The sequence below is a fragment of the Cervus elaphus genome, chromosome 25 (assembly GCF_910594005.1).
Source record: "Cervus elaphus chromosome 25, mCerEla1.1, whole genome shotgun sequence".
NCBI lineage: Eukaryota > Metazoa > Chordata > Mammalia > Artiodactyla > Cervidae > Cervus > Cervus elaphus.
In genome coordinates, this window is record NC_057839.1 from 12,498,039 (window position 1) to 12,519,931 (window position 21,893).

A 21,893-nucleotide genomic window follows, 5' to 3' on the forward strand; every position below is an offset into this window, starting at 1 on the left:
GCTAGAGTTCTGCAGTGAAGCCTCACAAAACAGCTCCCCTTGAGCAAGTCAGGACTATGACTGTGCCCAGCACAGTACCTCTCCTTCCACAGATGCTTAATACAAATCTTCTGAATGAATGTTCCCCTTCATCATATTTCCTATTTTTCTGCATATCTCATCTCTCACTGAAGATTCTGAAATAGAGGTATCTTGTTTGCCTCTAATTTCTGGAAGTGACTGCAGAGGTGGAGGTCTTATTCAGCTCTGTCTCATACATACTCCCTTCCTCTTTCCTTCTTCTGTTCTAAAGAATTTCAACAGTTTAGAGAACCACAACCCTAATGAATGCCTTCTAAATGGATCAATTATGATTTGCCCTCTGAATAGGTCTCAAAGACTAAATTTACTAGAGTAAATTTAGTAGGAACTTTTCTCTTCCAATGTGGAGTCAAACACCCTAAAAAAGTACAAGATTGATGACCTAATTCGACGAGTTGTTAATGATTAAGTCTAAGTGAGTTTGAGCAAGCTCTGGGAGTTGGTGAACAGGGAAGCCTGGTGTGCTGCAGTCCACGGGGTCGCAAAGAGTCAGGACTGAGCAACTGAACTGAACTGATTTGACTAAAGGAGCAGCAGTAGCCCATTGGGTTCTCCTCTCAGACTCATGAAGTCACAGCCTGGATTAGGCAAAGGAAGGGAGAGACCTCTTAAGAAGCCAGGGAGGAAAAAGCTAAAAGTTTGAGGTCTGATCATCTTTGTCATTCTCCCCAAAATGTCAGAAAAGCAGGTACTAAGTAGATCAAGGCCCTACCTTGCTCTAGTACGGATAGCCTGTTACAGAGGAGTCAGAACCAGATCCCTACAAAAAGTCTGTGCCCTTGATGCCAACTCCTTCGCAGCAGCATGTTGCTGTCAGGTGGAACATTCTCTGCGGTGGGAAGTCTTCAGAGTTCTTTGGTTTTACTTTATGGCTGATTTCCTTGATAAGACACACAGCTCCTTTCTCATTTATAAATTTCAGAGAGGAGCTTCTCTTCTTATCATGGGAATTCCCAACTCTGCACCTCTCAAGGGCTCTCTTGTTTTCTTAAAGGGCATGAGGGAATGCTTTAAGAAGTCTTAAAGTTTATTTTCATTCTTCTCAAGCTGGAAACAACCATCTCAGGGCTGCTAAGGAACAGCCGAGAACAATCACAAAGCAGAGAAATTTAATAAAAAAGGAAAGAACTAGCTTTTATTTAGCACTTGCTATGTGCCATGAATATTACTATTAGGTGTCTGGTTTTAATCTTTCCCCAGATCAATGAAGTAGTGTACTAGTCTGGATAGACTAGGTAATGCTTCAATGACAAGCAAACTCTAAATCGCCATGGCTTAAAAAAATAAAGAAAGAAAGAAAACAAGGATTTATCTTGCCCTTCCATTACATATTCATTACGTGAATCAACAATGGCATTGACCTAGGTCGTGTTAACTTTAGGACCTGGGCTGACAGGACAGCTATACTGGAAATGTTTCAGGTTGCTATGGTAGAGGAAAAGAAAATTATGGAAATCGTGGACTGATTGTCAAAGATTCCACAAGGAAATGACACATGTCACTTGCACTCACATTTTGTTGACCAAAGCTAGTCACATGGCCATGCCTACATGTGAAGGGAGTAGGGAAGTGCCATCTGACTATGTGTTCATGAGAAGAGCTAGAAATATTTGATAAATGAAGTGTGACTATCTTGTTGTTACAGCTGAGAAAAGAGAGGTCTAGGAAAGTTAGTAGGTGGGGGAGCTGGGGTTCTGACTCTGTGCCCTCAGCTCTTTACTCTTGTTACATACATGCTGCTGTAGCTTTTCTCCAAATGCTCCCATGAGCTTAAGTATCCTTGGGGCTTGAGGGCACATACAACTTGGTGTGGACATGTTAAAGCCAAATCCAAGTCGTTGTGGCTTAGCCTTTATTTCACGTATTTCTATTCTCTCTAAAGGTCTTCAACATGTTCAGTGTAAAATTATTAGGTAATAGAAATTTATCTTTGAACACATGTCCCAGATTTTTCTTTTTAATCATAGTCTCAAGTATCATAGGTTTCTTTGCTTACCACTTTTATTTGTTGAATGATGAGAAAAAGGCCACTCTGCCCTTAGCTTAATAAAGCTGCTGCCTGGTGGATATTCAAGATTCAGAGGAAAAGATGCCCCAACTTACCTTCATTACCTTCAAGACAGTCTTAAAAAAACCTTACTTGCTCAAAGGAACAATAAAATAACAAGACAGATTCTACTAGCCCTTAGAAAACCAATCCTGATATTTCATCTCCAGAGAGCTCAGAGGAAGTGCCATGTTATATCAATTCTTCTCAGAGTTTTCTAATCCAAGTACTGCTAATGGGAGAGAAAAATCTGGAAAGGAAATCCTAAGTGATCTGCTGTAGGTAGAATTTCAGACTTTAACCTGTCCTAGGTTTTGCATTCTGCTTCATAACCCGTCCATATTTGTTTGCATTTAAAATGTTTTAAATTACACACCACTAAAATTGATAAGCCAAGAAGATATTATACAATTTATTCTTTGGTTTTCTCCATCCATAGAAACTTGACTTAAACCCTTCTTAATCCACTAACAACAATATGCTTATCACCTGAGAATAGGTCCCAGAGGAACAGGGATAAGGACTGGGGATAGAGCTGGTTCCTCCTAAAAGCTAAATTATCCAAGAGCCAGGAGAGAATAAAAGCGAGGAAGAGGAGGAAGGGTAGGAGTGGGGGAGGAAGGAGAAGAGGAACGTGAAGTGGTGTCTGGAGACAAGGAGGCGTGAGTACAGCCAAGGAAGAACCCCAAATATGGTCTTAAAAAACACACAGAAGGAACTCAAGACTAATTTACTGATCACCACAGTTGTTAAATAACTACATTTTTAAATTGGTATATTTTCCTTATCCATTAAAAAAAGACAAAATACTTTGTCCAAAGCACAGCTAGTTGTATGTAGCCTTAGGCAAATTGTTTAACTTTGCTCGGTTCTCAGCCATAAAACAGGAACTCAAATGCTGCTCAGCTTAATGAAGTGTAAAGTTTGCAAAACTCTTTGAAGGCAGAGAGAGCAATTTAAGTATTATGTATTATTAAATAAATGCCTATTTAGGAAAGAAACTCTCCATTAGCATTATGTGTACCCTAACTAGTAGTTAACACCCGGGAGAGCTGGTTGTCGAAGTTTTGATGACAGAAGGGATCCAGGCATCCATCACTTAAAATGGAAAATAAAAGAACAAAGAAACAAGCCCAGGCAGTAGGGAATGGAATGCACCATTAAGGCATTGGCTTGGTTCAGATAGACATTCCCTGAGCTAAAGAAGGCTTCGTTTACTGGCATGGAAAAAATGGGGCCAGGAAATTGCTCACAGGTCTCCTGTCTTTTCCTGAGCACATGGAGATACACTGTGTGTTGGCTACTGTTTTGGATCAGAATCTCAGGTTTAGAAATAGCCTGAGTTGTGTCCTTGGAAAGGGAGAGGGCTGTGTGGTAAATTTGTGTGCGGTGGGGATGGAGGAGGGGGAAGTTGGAGAACATGGGGAGAAGCTATTTAGATGTTCCTTGGAGCTGGATTGCTTCCTTGGCCTCACAGTTACCAGAACTGAGCTGGGACAGTGAGCAGCTGACCTGGGCTTAGGGAACCTCTAAATCTCCTGAAATAGCTCCAAGGTGGAGCCAAGCTGGCCCTCCTAACACAACAGGCCAGTTCTACGTGGTCATGCTGGATGGCTGGTTGCAAGTCCGCCTGTTTTTCAGGTACATGGGCTGAACCTTAGTCTTTGAGTCAACAGACATTTATTTGGCAACAACCTTCTGACAAATACTGTTTTAGGCACTGGGGGTATAACAGGAAACAAAAAACAAACATTCCTGCCCTCATGGAGTCTGCATTCTAGTAGAGAGGATTGGACAATGAATAACATAAGTTATATAATTTGTTATTAGATATGGAGAAAAATAAAACAGGGAAGGAGAGAGAATAGGGAATGTGGATGGATCACAATTAGGGTGGCCTCATTGAAAAGGTGATATTGAAGAAAAACTGGAAGGAAGCAACGAGAGAATCATGTAGGTATCCAGAGGAAGAGCTTCTAGGCAAAAAGGGCAGCAGGTGCAAAGGCTTCAAGGTGGGAGAATGCCTGGTGTGTGCAAGAAACAACCAGAGGTCATTAGGCTTAGAGTGGAGTAAGAAAGGGGGAGTGTGGTGGGGTGTGAGGTCAGAGGGGTAACGACATCAGGGACAACCTTGCAGGCCACAGGATGAGCTCAGACTTTAAAATCGAAGATTGTTGGAGAGTTTTAGGCAGGGGAGTAAAGAGATCTGACTTCCATTTTAATATAATCAGTTTGACTATTGTGTTGAGTAGGCTTTGAGGAGCCAAGGGTGAAGGAGGAGAGTTAAGAGTGGTTCTATTAGAAGGTAATTTTCATCTGTTTCAATGTAAAGGTCAAAGATCTTGGAAGAAACTTGTGGCTTGGATCACAGTACAGGTAGTGGAGGTGATGAAGAGTGGTTACGTTCTGGATGGACACTGAAAATAGAGCTCATAGAATTTGCTAATCCATAGCTGGGGTGGATTCCCAGGTGGTGCTAGTGGTAAAGAACCTGCCTGCCAAGGCAGGAGACATAAGAGATATGGGTTCGATCCCTGGGTCAGGAAGATCCCCTGGAGAAGGAAATGGCAACTCACTCCAGTATTCTTGCCTGGAGAATCCCATAGACAGAGGAGCCTGGCAGGCTACAGTCCATGGGGTCGCAAAGAGGTGGACATGACTGAAGTGACTTAACCTTTAGCTGGGGTACTCAGGTGGTCTGTCCAGGAGCATGTTAATGAACTGTGAAGGAACGGTGATGAGGGGTGTTCCCGTTCTGCTCTAGTAAAGAAAGAAGAGACAGGGTTGGTTCTTATTGGTACAACCACCTCACCTTTCTTCCTTTATCCTTGCCATTAATTGAGGGCCTGTTATGCGCCAGGCACTATAGTGGGATACAATAGTGAGTGTGAGCTAATGGGCGCACCACCATTATGGAGCAAAGAGTTTACAAAGGGAGTTAGACATTAAGTGAATAATCACACAAACAAATGAAAATGACCACTCTGATCTGTGCTGCATGTTGACATTAGTATACCTGCCCTGGTCAGCAAGTGCAGAGGAAGGGACGCTTTGAGCTGGATCTGAATAAATGGATATCGATCAGACGACAGTGGGTGGAGGGAGAGGAAGAGTGTTACAGGCGATAGGAACTGCATATACAGAGGTTCTGAAGGGAGGGGAGTATGGTAGGGATGAGGAACTGAGAGAAGGCCAATATGAGTAAAGTGCAGAGAGCTTGGGGAACATGGGCAAGGTGCTGCTGAAGAAATGGATCAGACCGTGCTGAGCTAGAAGGTCATGTTCAGATTTTGAATTTTATCCTGAAATAAATGGGAAGAACTGGAGGCCTTTGAGGAGGGGAATGACATGGTCATATGTGCTCACTGAGAAGGTCACTGCACTGCTACATGGAGAATGGATTTTGAAGGTGGAGTAAGAACAGTGTGGAAGACCAAATATGAGATAAACGCAGTGGCTCAGGTGAGATCGTGGTTGCTTGGACCAGGCAGTTGCTTGTGGAGGTCACGATGAGGATAAATGTAGAGATCTGAGAGGTATTTGGAAAGTAGAACTTACTTTTAGACCAGTCATGAAGGTTGATGGAGGGAAAGCTCAAGAATAATTCCTAGTGCTTTGTTTACAATACTTGTACAAGTAGATGTAAGACTCTCTTACTTGTAGAACTCACTTATGTTAGACCAAGCCATGGGAAGTTAAGAGATTTATTGTTCTACAAATATTTAAAAATAAGATTTATTGTTGGATGGTTTGGTTAGCTTCCAGCCTTAGTACTGAGAGACCGGTGGGATAGATGACCTCTCCCAGGTCTCTCCAGCCGCAGGGCCTGGGTGTATAATGAACTGATGGAATCCTGCATTGAAAAGATAATCTCTGAACTAGTGTTTTCCAATAGAAACGTAATAGAATGTGAGCCAAGAAGTAATTTATATTTTCTAGTAGCCATGATAAAAAAGTAAAAAGAAACAGATGAACTTAATTTGAACAATATTTTTTATAACCCAATAAGTAGTTATTTCAACATTAATCAACAGAATAATTATTAATGAGATAATTTACCTTTTATGCTTTGAATTTTTGAACTCCAGTGTGTATTTTATATGTACAGCAAGTCCCAAATCAGATTAGTCATATTTCATGTGCTCAAAAGCCACATGTAGCTGATGAGACTTAATTGGACAGCACAGCTCTAAACCATCAAAGTAGCCACACAGACCTGAAATCCACGCACAAAGGCCTAGACATAGAGGTCCTTCTACAAAATAAGTAGTATCCTAAATAGAGCCTCTAAGATTTTAAAATTGAATACTTGGTTGTTAATTAGCGGTGTGAATTTGAGGAAGTCAGTTTACTCCTCTGTGCCTCAGTTTACAATAAGGAAGTGTGGTGGGGCTGGATAATGCCTAACAACCTCTTCAGTCTTAGCAATCATTGACTCCAGGTTAAGGAAGTCCAAATAGTTTTTTCTTCCGTTTATATTAATTATCAGAGCTCCCAAGGAGATCTTTCCTTTCAACCTTCCGAACTCTTCTATGACATCTGAGAGGTGGAAAATTGGCTACTTCACTAGAAAATTGACAAAATTTAAAAAACCTGTCTTTCACTCCAAAGCCAAAAAGTTGAATTTTCTAGAGAAATTTGAATATTGACTGGATATTTAATGATTAAGGAAACTACTGATTTTTTAAGATATTACATATAATATTATAACTAAGTTTAAAGAGAAAAGTGCTTATGTTTGAGATATGTCCTAAAATAGGTATAGATGGAACAATAAGTTGTCATGGATATACTTCAAAATCATCCTAGTTGTGACGTAGGGGAGTGGGTGGGTATAGATGAAATAAGCTTCATCATAAATGAAACTTGGTGTGAGATTCATTTTACTATTCTTATAGTTTGAGTATTTCCATAATAAAATTTTTTTAAAAAGAGAGATTTCCAGACTTTTTAAGTTTCTCCTACTGGTAGGATCTTCAAACGTTCCCCTTAAATACTGTGTATCCTTCATGCTACAAATGTACATGCCTGTTTCAACTTCAAGAATGCACCATTCTTATTTAATGCTGTAGCAGAACAAAGCCCCAGGCACAAAATTCCCATCATAGTTTAAATATGTCTGGTGGTTTTAGTGGTAATATAACCTTGCCCTCTTGTCCTTCCCTTTGGGACAGGTTTAGGGCCAATATTTAAAAGCAAAGCTTGTGCCCTCTGTGTGTCAGGGAGAGCCCCACACTCTGCCCGAGCCACAGGGGCCCAGGGAGCACAGTGATATAAACACATAGACAAAGTACATTGCAAACCCACAATAGTGCAGATGCTCAAACCATAGGCATAAAGATTTACTTCTGGCTGGCATCATGGAGATTATCTGCTGCAGGGGTAGATAGGGTCAGAGGAGGAACTCAGAGGGAATGTGAACTCAGAGGTCATGAAGCCCGGCAGCTGGGACCCACAAGGGAATGTGTGAGTATAGGTCACTTGTCACCCTGGGTTGCCAGGGCACTGTCTAAATTTCTGGTGTAATGCCCTCTCTAAGTTCAGTGAGAGATTTCCAGCCCCCTCCTCTCCACCTTGCCCTCCTGAACGTCATGATAGTGGATGAGGTTCCACGACCATGGTGGATGAGGAGAATGAGGAAACTATCTCCAAGTCTCCTCCAAGGCATTGTCTGGAGCTGAGTAGTAGATTGAGAACACAGGGCCATCTTGTAGGGCCAATACTTTAGGTTCTGTTGCCTTACGAGCTGGCTCTTCTGACTTCCACACCTTTGCGTGTTTGACCTCTCACTGGGAATTACAGAGCAGGCACTCATTTTTACTCCCAAAGAATACCATTGCTAACACCTACATAAAACAGTGTCTACAAAGAAAGAGAGCAGAACTCAGTCTGAGAATGTTTTCTTTTTGCATTTTCATCAGTCAAAGTAGTATTGATTTTAGGGTACCAACATATGGCATGAATGTTAATTTTAAGGAAAATCTGGCACATTCAACAGGCTGAACCGTGCTACTTTCTACACATGTGATACTTGGCAATATAGGGCCAGATTTTCTTAAATGTCAGGCATTTTAAGAAGTGGTTTCTCAAAATTTAAAATTACACACACATACAAAATAAATGGAAATGCTATGGAGATGTTTTAGAATAAAATAAATTTGACCCCTGGGAGAAAAGTGAAAGAAAGTGAAATTTGCTCAGTCGTGTCTGACTCTGCAACCTCATGGACTATACAGTCCATGGAATTCTCCTGGCCAGAATACTGGAGTCGGTAGCCCTAGTTCCCTTCGCCAGGGGATCTTCCCAACCCAGGGTTTGAACCCAGGTCTCCTGCATTGCAGCCGGATTCTTTACCAGCTGAGCCACCAGGGAAGCCCTGAGAGAAGATGAAGCAACAACAGCCCAGAGGCTGTGATAACCATCAAACATCAGCGGAGTGCTGTTTTAACTTATGCAACATATTGTAATCCGCAGTGCACCAAGGAGATGATAATCTGCAAAGAATGGCCAGTCTTTGGGGTGGATGGAGCCTTGACAGTTCTCAAGGATTCATCCTGTCTGTTGACAGAACTCACCTATTCTGCCTAGTTCATTGAGCAGGTGAGAATTACTAGTGAAAACAATTTCCCCTGAGTCTTAGTATATCCAGCATTCGGCAGTCCTCGTGGTCAGAACAGTCTGGCACTAAAATATATTGAGCCTGGAGTTCTAAACTTGTTTTCACTATTTTCCTTAACCACTTTGGTTTATCAAGTTCACCCCAAGTTCAGACCTGACTTTCTCAGGTCTGTTGGCTCATTGTCATCTACATACTCTTGGGGGTACTTTTCTAGGTCATCATCCACATCTTTGATAAAGTGCTTCTTTACCGATTGTTCTCTCTGCTTATGAGTCTCAGTACAGATTTCCATGTCCCTGTAACAAGGAGAGGTTGAATGGTGTAGTTCCCAATAATACTGATAAAACAATGGAGAAGGAGGAGGAAATTAGGAGTGACAGAAAGCCTTAAAGGGACCAGCGCAGAGTTCCCTCACCCAGTGGGAAGGTAATATATGGACTGAGACTCCAAACACTTAGACTCTGGAACTTTAAAACTCTCATATCCTCCCTATGACTCTGTCAGATGGAAGCATTAATACAATCTGAACAAGACAATGCCTGAAACACTCTCTCATGCTTAAAACATTCTAAAATTAATTTTCACCTCAGGGATTTTTTGTGAGGACTAAATGTAATAATGGATATGAAAGTTTTTGAGAAAGTTGAGAATTATCTCAGTATGTCACCACGAATTCACAATTCTCTCAATAGACCTAGATTTGTTTATTCCTATTACAATGTTGAGCCAAGTTTAGGAGCCTATTTAATTTCAAGTGAAAAATGAACAGTTCCATAGAAGGTAAAAAGATACATTTAAAGAGGTGGATAATTTAAGAATAAATTAGGTTGACCTTCCCAGAAATCAATTTTGCGATATGTGTTGAGACCTGAAAATTCATATCTTTTGACTAGGTAATTCTATTTCTAGAGAATTTAATTTAAGGAAACAATAGAAACTCAACCAAGATTTATGTATGAAATAGTCTATCACAGAGTTAATTATATATTACATAGAGATATATATTAAATAATCAGTATTGTAAAAGAAAATGTATTCATGCATAGTAAAAGACTAGAAAGAAACAGACCAAAAATGTTAACACAGTTACTCTGGGTGGTGGTATTATTGATCATTTTCATTTTCTTCTTTAAACATTGCAGTATTAAATTTTTAAATGGTAATGAATTATATTATTTAAAGGTCATTAAAAATAAATTGTGTAGAGTTGCTCACCTTAATCTAATTCTGGTCCCAATTCATTTTATCTTGTAATCCATCTTGATCAATGCCAGCTTACCTAAACAGATTTCATGACTTTCTTCCAGTTTTTCTGCTAACCACCACACTGCGTGGGCTTTGGATTATGCCTATCATTTGCCGGCAGCCTAGATAGTGCTGAGAGAGCTGAGTCACCTGTCAGCTTTAACGTATCTACACATGGTGCTCTCTTCTTTGAATATCCCACACGCTCTTCACATGAAGTTCAGAAAACATGGATTGGCACAGAACACATTTCTTCTAGAATAAAATATACCAAGGGTCACTTCTATTATGGTTTGCTTAATTCTCCCTCAGAAATTCTAAGGCAGGACCATTCTCCAGTTTTGTTGAATTTTTCATCAATCCTTACAGAGTTGCTGAAACTCAAAGGTTTTTGAAATTATAGGCAATTGCCTAAAATCTAGATTGGCTTTGCTCACATTTTTTGTTATTATTAAATGGACCCAAATGAGTCACCTCTTACCAGGTGAGACCCTCACTGGAAAGGTGTTTAGTTCTATCTTAAGTTAGTCTCACCAGTTCTTCAATCAGGACAAATGCAGATGAACACTTGAAAGGGGCCATTTCTCAAGTGCCCCATTAAATGATGTTATCAAATGTACCCTTTTTATAAGAAAACCAGAGAAGGTTAATAATCTAATAGAATCAACCTGTTATTGGAGGGGGCAGGGGGAGTCAGCCTATCCCAACCACTCAAAGTCAAAAATCACCAAAGGACAGAAAATAGGCCATGGAAAAGCAGTTAAAAGAATGCTTTCTTTTACTAACCCTTCCAAGGAAATAGTCTTTACCCAGAATCTTCTAGATTCAGTCTTGTAGCATTCAGATTCTCATAACAGGCCCATCAGTGTCTTAATTGACTTTTCCTTACAACCTCATCAATTTGTCACACAATTCTTAGTCAACTTAGATCCAGTTATTTCTGCACACTTTTACATTGACTTAGAAAATGTCCTTCACACCAGTTTCTGTCTCTAATCATAAAATGTTATTTGCATTAGGATGAGTTAGTTTCATGAATGGATTTTTCTCCCGTATGATTTTGTCTTTGATGGAGCCTCAGGCCCTATAAACTTCATTCCAGACATTTTCGCAAAACAAGTGTTTTGGAGACTGCTTCCTCTTTAAATATATCTGCGTCTTTCTCCCTCTGTCCAAATCCTCAGAGTTGAAATCTTGGCTACGTTTGTATATGTGGTTTTCATAAGTTTTAAATCTGACATTCAGTCCAATCCTTGTCTCCAATAGCATTCTCTCCAGTCAACCAAATTGTCTCAGACAGGTGTAGGTTTTTATAGAGAGATTACATACACCCATGTGAGCGTGTGCACATGCACACACACAATTTAAATATGCCAGATATAACAGATATATTCCTGTGTGTTTTATCTAAACATTTCCACTTTGATGATTCCATAAGAATTGCATATCTGGAGTTACTTGCCAAAATCTTTTTTTTTTTTTTGTCTCTTGAATTGGTCTTGTGCATTGCTTTTTGATGGTTTTTGCCCAGTTTTCCACTTTAAGTAGTCACTTTTGTGATTGAGCTGTAGAAGATCTTAGGTACTAATACTAGTTCTGTGTCCTGTCTTGCAAATATTTTTCCAGTTTGCCATTTCCTTTTGAATGTTATGTGACTTTTGACATATGGAAATTTTTTCCTGATATAATCAAGCTATTCCACTTTTCTAGTTCCTAACTTTTTGTTGTTATTGTTCAGACATTCAGTCATGCCCAACTCTTTGCAACCCCATGGACTGCAGCACAGCAGGCTTCCATGTCCTTCACCATCTCCTGGAGCTTGCTCAAACTCATGTCCATTGAGTCAATAATGCCATCCAACCATCTCATCCTGTCTAACTTTTAGCTAAGAGTTTTGAAAAGTCACAAGTTTGAGGCAAAGACCCATGAAAGTCATCTTATACCACATTCCCTATCACGTCATTGAAATAACAGAGCAGGGGTTAGGTCTGGGAGAAAGGGTTGGATTTACATGTATTCTTTCAAAAAGAACCCCTTTTGAAACTAGAGGAATGAAAGTAGGAGGAAAGCAATGTGGGGAGGGGTGGTGATGACACAAGCACCTTTGTAAGAGTAATTTATGTGAACAGAAATTGGATGACTAGTCTATAACTTTTTCAAAGTTCCTGAGCTTTGGGCTGATTTCAGGTGATTTTGGGGGGCTAATTCCTGCCCAGACTTGGGCAACCTGAATGATTCATGTGGCCCGGGGCTCCCTGGGAGTAAGGAAACCCTTTCAGTGGCTAGCAGTGTGGCAAGAGGTGAAAGTTGCTGCCTTCCCGCAGCTCTGACTGGTCCTCTGACACATGCCACCAGGGTACCTTTGCAGAGTTTCACACTTTGCTAGAATCTTTCACATGTTCTATCTTGCTTGACTATCTTAGCAACTGTACCAAAGGAGTAGGATACACCAAGTTTTCCTACGCACATTTTTACAGAGTAGAAGCAAACAGAATTTCAAATTGAACTGACTTTCCAAACTCACTCCGTGATTGAGTTATGAAGTAAGGGGAGGTGTGCAGGCCACGACAAAGGGGCAGTGAGGCCGACTAGAAGGTATACAGGCAAAGAAATTGGGCATGTCTGCAATGAAATGCCAGCCCAGCCACTTACTTACTGTCTGACCTCAGGCAAGTAACTTACCTTCTGAGCTGCTATTTCTTATCTATAAAATGGAGTAATGTTGACTGTCTTGCAGGATTGATGTGGGGATTAGGTGATATAGGATTCCATCTTCTTCAGGTCTTTTATCTTACTGGTTTGTATGTTTTTGAGGGCCTCCTTGAAGATATATGGAAGGAGCTGTCTATAGACATTCTGGAGACATAGAGAGCACGAAGAGCCTCTGCACAGGGCTTGGCACAGAGCAGATGCTGGAAAACCCAGCTCCTCTTCCATCATGTGGAGAAGGAAATGGCAACCCACTCCAGTGTTCTTGCCTGGAGAGTCTCGTGGACAGAGGAGCCTAGTGGGCTGCTGTCCATGGGGTCACACAGAGTCGGAGAAGACTGAGGCGACTTAGCATGCATGCATATGCACTGGAGAAGGAAATGGCAACCCACTCCAGTATTCTTGCCTGGAGAATCCCAGGGACGGGGGAGCAGAGTAGGACACGACTGAAGTGACTTAGCAGCAGCAGCAGCTTCCATCATGCCAGCTTACAAGCTCCTGAGAGCTAAGATGCTCCCACAGGCTTTCCTCTGAGGGGTCCTTGTTGGCTTATAATCCCACCCCTGAAGAAGCCCTTTCCTATCATAACATTTAGAATGTTGCTGGCATTAAACAGAATACGACTCACTAAAAAAAAAAACAATTATTTGCCCAGTAGGTCATTGTATAAGTAGGCTCAATGGCTCATACAAAAATGTAAATGACCCTGAAAGAGGATTATTGAAGTAAAAGAGTCCAGCAAAAGGCCTCAGGAGAAAGCTTAGCATCAGGGCGAAGAGCAAGAGTTAGCAAATTACTGCCCCAGGGCCAAGTACGGCCCCCCACCTGCTCTTGTAAATTAAAGGGTTTTTTCAACTGTACATAAGGTAGCCTTTAAAAGTTAATGTAATTTAGTGATGTTTAATTAATTAATTAATATTTTTGTCCAATTTTATTGAGATATAGTCCTTTCTCTCTCTCTTCCATTTATGCACATATCACCAATAAAGTTTTATTGGAACACAGACACTCCCATTTGTTCACATGGCAACTATAGCTACTTTTGCTCCAACAGCAGGGTTGACTAGTTGCAATGGACTCTGTAGGCTTCGCAGAGCCAAAAAAATTTACTTTTTGACCTTTTATAGTAAAGGTGTGCCAACAAGTGGTTTGTGAACTACCACTTTCAAGATGTGGCCTTAGACAAATTATTTATACTCATTATACCTCAAGTACCTTATCTATAAAATAGGGATAATAATAGTAGTGAATGAACAAGAGAATCCATGTAAAAGCCTTGCATACAATGAGTCCTCAGTTAACAATAGCTGTCATTATTAATATTTATGCCATTGATTTACAGCAAAGTCCGTTGGGTAAAACTGTCACCTGCCCCAGGAACAAAAACCTATGTATTTACCCTAGTTTCAAAGGTCCCCCATGCAGATATCAACAGCAACTAAAATAGCCACCTTTTCTTGCCACAGTCATGTTTTCTTAAGAATAGCCATTTCAATGCCATTAGTTCAGCTGCCAGGATGTTAAAAGCTTACACTACCTTTCCTCTGCACTTAATGTGGACATTTGGATCAGTATTACTGAATATTTTCCAATAGTCTGTGTACCCTATCTGGGAGAGGGGGAATTGAATGAGGCATTTTGTTGGAATTAAATGTCAAGAGTACCAGCTGCTTCCTTCTAAAATTATGAGCTAGATATTCCAAAAGGTGTGAACCATCAATCAAAGTACATTGGAAGATTTTACATCTAGTTGTTTGTTGTTAGAAAATTAAAAAAAGATTTTTAAAGAAAACCAACCTTGACAAATGGCATTGAAATCCATTAAGGAAGCTGAGAAAATAGTAGTCCCACTTGTCTCCTAAGTATAGTGGAAAATGCTTTCTCAGTGTAAAGAAGAAGTCTTGTCCTCAGTCTAATCAGCATATGGAGGTGATTTCCAAGAGAGAAGTGAAAAAAAAAAAAAAAATCCCGCAGCTCAACCTTTCAGAAGTATCATAGTCATGCAGGGAGAAAATCTCTACCCTCTTCCTCATTGTCAACCTTTGCAGGTTAAAAGAGCCAAGAGAACCCATCCCTGAGGTGGGGGGTTGGAGATGGGTGCAATTCTCCAGCCCAGCTTCTTGCAAGGTGGCTAGGCCTGGGAGGAAGAGGGGTTAGGAGGGTTCTGCCCACTGTCTCACCAGGTACAGCATGACCTATCCAGGATGCTTTCTTTTGTGAATTACCTGCACCCCAGGATGGCCACTGCTATAGGCTGTATTTCATCAACCCAGCCTTGGCATGGAGAAGAATCTTCTCCTCACCCCCACAGCCCAAATCTAGGAGCCTGAGTGGGTGATGGAAAGGCAGGGATGACTGCGAGTCACAGGGGCCCTTTCATCAGAATCCCTCCTCCACCCCACTCCCAGGCCCATTCATGCTACCCTCATTGTATAGGCTCTGTATTCAGGAACTCCTTAAAGTAGTTCTTAAGCTTGAATGACCATGACAATCACCTACAGAGCTCTTCAAAAGCGTCAATGCTTGACCTGGGGCCCCACCCCCAGAGATTTTGATATAATATAGGTCTAGGGAGGGTGCTAGGCATTCCATTTTTTAGGTGGGTGTGGGGGGAGTGCTACATATTCAAAACCTCCCAAATAATCCAAATGTGTTGACCTACTACGTGTCAGGCACTTTTCTAGGTGGGTTGAACATGACGAGCATAGGCAAGGTACCTGGTCTCATGAAGCTTACAGTCCAGTGGGGAAGGTGGAGAATAAATAGATGAATGCCCAAGATATTTTCTAATGCACTATTTTCCAGGTAGTACTTACCAGCAAAATAAAGCTGGGGCTGAGAGAGAGAGAGCTGGCAGATGGGGCGGGGCGGGGGGGGGGGGGGAGGTTGTTAACTTTAGATTGTGTGTGCTTAGTTGCTCAGTTGTGTCCGATTATTTGTGGCCTCATGGACTGTAGCTCTTCAGGTTTCTCTGTCCATGGAATTATCCAGCAAGAATGCTGGAATGGGTTGGTGTTCCCTTCTCCAGAGGATCTTCCTGACCCAGGGATCAAACCCAGGTCTCCTGAATTGCAGGAGGATTCTTTACCATCTGAGCCACCAGGGAAGCCTTTGCATTTACGAACTTTAGATTGTGTAACTTTAGATTGACTTGAGTTGTTTTCATACCTTGGCTATTGTGAGTAACGCTGCAATGAACATGGGCGTGCAGATATCTCTTTGAGATAACAGCTTTGTTTTCTTTGGATATGTACCCAGCAGTGAAGTTGCTGAATTGTATAGTAGTTCTATTTTTAATTTCTTATGGAATCTCCATATTGGCTGTACTTTTATTTTGTTAATACAAGACACACACAGAATATAGCAATGCCTGTGAGTATGTGTACATGTATGTGTGTGTGTTTGAAACAGAGAGGAAGAAAGTGAGGATATAAATGTGGTAATATCTCATTGAAGAAAAAATGAGAAAAACTGAGAATCCAATAACCTTCATTTCTGAATTTGGACAACTCCTCCCTACACTAACTTCCTTTTAGATTTTCACAGTTGAAATGCCTAAGGAAGGACACAAAACTGTCCATTATATGAGTCTTGTTATTATTTCAATTTCCTAGACGAGTAATTAAACCCTCGGAGGTCTAATCCACCATGGCATTTTCCCCTCTTCTCTCTTTTCCTCCTTTGCCTTCAGCAGGGGAACTCTGCCCTCCAAGGAGGCCTTTGGGCCGTTCTGTCCCCTGCAGCCACTCAGCTCAGCTCAGAACAGGAGCCTGAGAGCAGGAGACTGAGAGCAGATGTGTGTTTCTCCCCCAAGCCAAGTCTTTTAACTGGCCACTGTAGCTGCTTCTGAGACAAGGAGAAATGGCTCCCATTTTCTAATCTCACATCCTCTTCATGCCAAAAACTCAGATTTAAGAGATTGGAGGTTGATCTCCAGTACCAATAGATGTGCTACCAACAACATATGAATCCAATGTAATGCTCACAACAATAAAGAATCAGTGATGTTTGCTGCTGCAAAATATTTCCACATGGCAAATTAACTCATACTGATTATGAACTGGCAACTAATGGTAATATTAATTTTATCAGAAGAAAACACAACCTAAATTCACATGTGCTCTTAAAGCCACAGACAAATCTGTTTTAAAAAGCAAATATAGCAGTGGATAGTAGGCGAATCCGAGCCCAGCTGCAATTCTGTCTTGGGTACCTCCGTGGCAATCTGTGTCACGCAGGGCATGATGGGAGAGCGAAGGGGATGAGTCCCAGGCTGAAGGCAGCTCACATGTGGATTGGAAAAACAAAACCTAACCATGAAATAATTAGTTTAATACAAGGAAAAACACTGCATTTAATTCAAGCCTCCTTAAGATCATGCAATAGAATTTATCTTCTTGGGAGAGATAATTGGGTATAAGAGTAGCAGAAGACGTTACAGGAAGAAGCTGAATTTAAGTTCAGTCTGGAAGATGAGATGGATCAATAGAAAGAATATCCCTGGATGACCAACCAGTCTACGCAAGGGCAAAGAGGTAAGAGTTACTTTGCCATGTAGAAAATAGTGAAAGAGTGGTCTCCACTGGGTTGAGGGGATTTTAGAGACAAAGGGAATTGAATTGGACCTGCTTATAAAGGGCTTTGAAGGTCAGAGAGAGATATTTACACTTGATTTGCTCTGTGTATCAGATGGGGAATATATTTAGCTACAAGCCACAGAACTCTGAATATATTTTCTTAAGCAAGTAAAGGATTTATTTTCTCAAATAACAAGAAATGCAGCACCAAGTGGGTGCAGGAGTTCCACATGACACTTTTCCTCTTGCCTTCAGCCATACTTTGTGGAAGGCATTGTCATTAACCTTGTCACTTCACTGTTCCAATATGACTGCTCCATCTCCAGCCTCGTATCCGTGTTTCAGGCAGAAAAAAGAGACAGGGAAGGATAAAGCGGGTGGTTTCTGCATTAGGAGTGCAAAAGCTTTCTCAGAAGTCCTAGCAGCCTTTGCTTACATCTCATTGGCCAGGACTGTGGCACAAGGCACCTCCTAACTGAAAGGATGTCTAGGAAGGCTAGCGTTCCTGCCAGGCACATTATCACCACAAGCAAAATTAGGGTGATGAATTTTCAGAAGATGGAATTGGCATTGGTATTAAAGGGATTTGGAAGAAAGAAGTAAGATCTGGAAAAGTGGATGGAAACTGTTGAAAGTAGTCCTGGAGTAAGGTGGTGGGCACTTGAACTAGAGTCCTAGGTATGGGAATGGAAAGAAAATGAGGTGCTAATAGTCATGTCAAAGGAACAGTGAACAAAACGTTGTAGGAACCACCCAAGAATGAATGAATGGTCAAGGTGGTTAGGTGTTGGCAAATTGACTTCTCTGTCCTTTTTTCTATGCAGAAAGTTAACATTTGGGGTGGATGAGAGAGAACTTATTAGAAAGGAGAAATTGATAAAGAAAAACCTCAGAATCAGAGACATGCTGAAGCAATAACAAATCCTAAACTATATTACATTACATATAAAAACAGAATAAAATCATTTTAAGACTAGAAAATTATTACAATTTGAAGATGAATCACTTAAAAATGTTAGTAAGTACCAGTCATTGTACAAGTCAGAGAAGGCACAGAAAAGTTTGGGAACTAGTCCTGACCTCAGGGGGTCACAGTGTGGTGGGGAGGCAGATTGTTGCAATACTCTGGGAGGAAGCTACATCAAGGGTGTGGGTACAGACTTGGGGACTGAGAGGAAAGAGGGACTAACTCTGAGGGCTGGAGCACGCTTTGTGCTTTGACATTTTATGATTTTGCAGTGGCATAAATAGAATCATACTTTTAGTCTGAAAGAAGCTTTTAAGTTAACTACCTCGAGGTTCTGGGGTAGGGGGGAGGACTTGACATTGCCCCAAATCCAACAATCTCATCCTTAGCATCTCGGAGTTCCATCTCAGCCCTGGGGAAAGAGCCAAGGAAAAACTCAGGAGTGGGTAGAATGGAGAAACTGGATTAGTCATATTTGAGTGTGATTCTGTAATTACTGTGAATCCTGAAGTCAGACTTATCTTTTTGGGGAAATGAGACAGTCAGTTCAGTTGCTCAGTCATGTCCAACTTTTTGTGACCCCATGGACTGTAGCACAACTGGCTTCCCTGTCCATCACCAACTCCCAGAGCTTGCTCAAACACATGTCCATCAAGACAGTGATGCCATCCAACCATCTCATTCTCTGTCGTCTTCTTCTCCTCCCACCTTCAATCTTTCCCAGCATCAGAGTCTTCTCCAATGGGTCGGCTCTTCGAATCAGGTGGCCAAAGTATTGGATCTTCAGCTTCAGCATCAGTCCTTCCAATGAATATTCAGGACTGATTTCCTTTAGGATTGATTGGTTGGACCTTCTTGCAGTCCAAGGGACTCTCAAGAGTCTTCTCCACCATAGTTCAAAAGTATCAATTCTTTGACACTCAGCCTTCTTTATGGTCCAACTCTCACATCCATACACGACTACTGGAAAAACCATAGCTTTGCCTGGACAGACCTTTGTTGGCAAAGTAATGTCTCTGCTTTTTAATATGCTGTCTAGGTTAGTCATAGCTTTTCTTCCAAACCTGAACTTTCAAGGTTGAACGTAGTTTACCTGTGATTGAATGTAGTTTATTTGTGACTTTCTTAATGTGGTCTTTGTGGTTGCTTATACTTATTTCCTTGATGATATAAGCCTGGGTCATAAAGCTGCATGCCCAAAGTATAAACCAGGGTAAACTCTGCCGACAGGTAAGCAGAGGAAGGTTCAGAGGTTCAGTGACTTGTCCAAGGTCAGAGGTAGAAATGTGGGCACCAGAACTCTAATTATTCTGCTGCCCGGGCATCAAAAGATGTTGGGCAGAAAAACAGAGTCCAGAGAAACGTATAAAGAGAATTGTTCAGCTTTCAAAAGGAAGGGGATTTCAATACTAATTTTGTCTGAATATTTACTGTTTGAAAGACAATATGCATTTTTATATTTTAAATGCAAGTATTTGAATAACTAAGTTACTCACAGTATACAATTGTATAAGTTGAAAGGGTATGTAATTAAAAGTCGCCTCTCTGTGCAGGGAGTTGTACAACTGAGCAGCATCTTCCTACAGACTCTAATGGAATTGTTCCCTCAGACTAGCAGCTAAACTTTCAAGCCTTCTTCCTCCAGCCATACAGTCTTTCTCTGGCGAGGCAACTAATACTATAAGATTCCTGTATTTCTTTCCAAAAATAGGCTATGTGTACAAGTACATGAGGAGATGAGTCTATATATTTTATAAGTATATATATTTTCCAAGAATGGTTTTAGTGAGTAGAATGAATACAAGAATCAGCAATGAAGCAGGTCAATGAGAAAATCTTGAACTAAAAAGCATAAGGGAAAAAGGAATGATTATTCATCAGAAGGCAGAAAAAGAGCAGGAACCCTACCCATGTAAAAATAAAAAGAAAGGATGATGTTACAGATCCCTCTGCCCATTAGGATGGGCATTTCCACAAAGCTAATGAGTATTTGCCTGGAGATCACGGGGCACTTGGCGTTGTTGAGTAAGCAAGAGAAATGGTGGTGGGCTGCCCACTGGGATATTGTTTGCTAGAATGGTGACACACTCCCTCAGAGGCACAGTGGCATGTGGTCGCTGTCGCCTTGGGCATTTCCAGAGCCCTCCCACATTCATTCATTTCAGTGTAACAGGACATTCCACCTTCTAGATCAAAGGAATAGGGCACATATTGGCCAAAATTCTGAGCCAGGATAAAGCAGAGGGGACCATGTTTTCTGGAAAGCACAATCCTAGTCATTGCCACACCTTCCCTAAAGCCCCTTCCTCACTGGAGATGTTCTTGACAGTTCATTGATGTGAAGTTGGCTCAGGACGAATTGGAACAGGCCAAGTATACCAGTTATTTCTTCTTTCATGTAATGGCAATATTCTGCTTGGGATCATAGAGCAAGAGCAAGCTAGAACATGGCATCTGCCAAGTAAATGCCGAAGCAGTTATTGAATCCCAACAATACATAAGGCAACAGGCATGTTTCTGACTTTCTACCAGATTCTGTTAGAAATATAAGCTACCCACCCACACAGAAAGGTGACTAGCAGCACAGGACCCAGTCAATGAGTAGAACAAACATGACAGACTTCAGAAAAGTGAGGAATGTTCTTCCAACTCTGGTGGAAAGGCAAGTTTCACCTCTGAGTCTCCATAAAGCCTCCAATGGTTTAGGTTCTTTCTACCTCCTGCCCTGTAGAAACTTGGGATACTCTGGTTAATATCATCAATGAAAGGTATCAGAGAAAGAAGATAGCTGGCTACACAGGTAGACTTCACAGAGTATCGGCTTCTGGTGGGACTGCCAGGCCACAGGATTTGGTCAGCAGGCCTGCAGATTCACCAGTTCCATTTTGTAAGAGACTCCATTAATCAGTCTTGGGGGAAATGATTCATTCACAAGAGTGATCTATGGACCTAAATGTCAATATCAACCTATTACTTGACAAGGGGTAGGAGCATATTTTCTAGTCACCAGAATGATCTTACCCATTAATAGCAGAGTAACTTATATTTCAAAGAATGTTGGAGCAATTAGAGAAGACTATTTGCTGAACATGCAAGCAGGGCCAAAGATTAGAAGACCTGGAAGGACAGTTTAATGCACAATGCCTGCCTCACAAAGTTCTTGCTGAATAGAATACATACAAAAACAAAAAAACCTGGTATCGGCCATATATAACATCTCCCCTTTGGATAGAGCAGGAATTTAGATCATCAAATTCTTAAACACAAGTACCCCTCTTTATATACCATATGCGTGTTATTGGATACTTTCCAAAGATATGAACTGATTAGAATGTAGAGTCTGGTCATCTTAACTACTACTGTGTATTTCTCAAATATCCTCAATTATGTCTTTTATAATATACAGAGGGGCATTTTGTATGTTTCTTTTATATTTTTAAACTTATTTTGAATTTATGCACAGTAAAATTCATTACTTTAGTACCCTGAGTTTTGACAAATACAACAATTACGATACAAAACAGATTTTTGCTCCCCTTTCCACAAAACTATTGCCTTGAGTGACACTTTTTAAATAGGTTCCTTCCACGCATGGCTAACTTCATCTATTATGTGTTGATTCTTACTACTTTTGCTTGCCAGAGGGTC

General features: G+C 41.0%; 1 protein-coding gene across 2 annotated transcripts in view; it reads left to right on the plus strand.

Annotated features, from left to right (window-relative positions):
• Window positions 1-21,893, plus strand: part of ZNF366 (zinc finger protein 366) — a 64,541-nt gene that overhangs the window by 14,728 nt on the left and 27,920 nt on the right. The window contains exon 1 of one of the 2 annotated variants that reach the window (XM_043887500.1): window positions 5,379-5,590. The exons of the other annotated variant lie outside the window; for it this stretch is intronic. The gene's annotated coding sequence lies outside the window, so the exon portion shown is untranslated. Of the gene's footprint in view, window positions 1-5,378; window positions 5,591-21,893 lie in introns of those variants that run through there. 2 annotated transcript variants of the gene reach the window in all.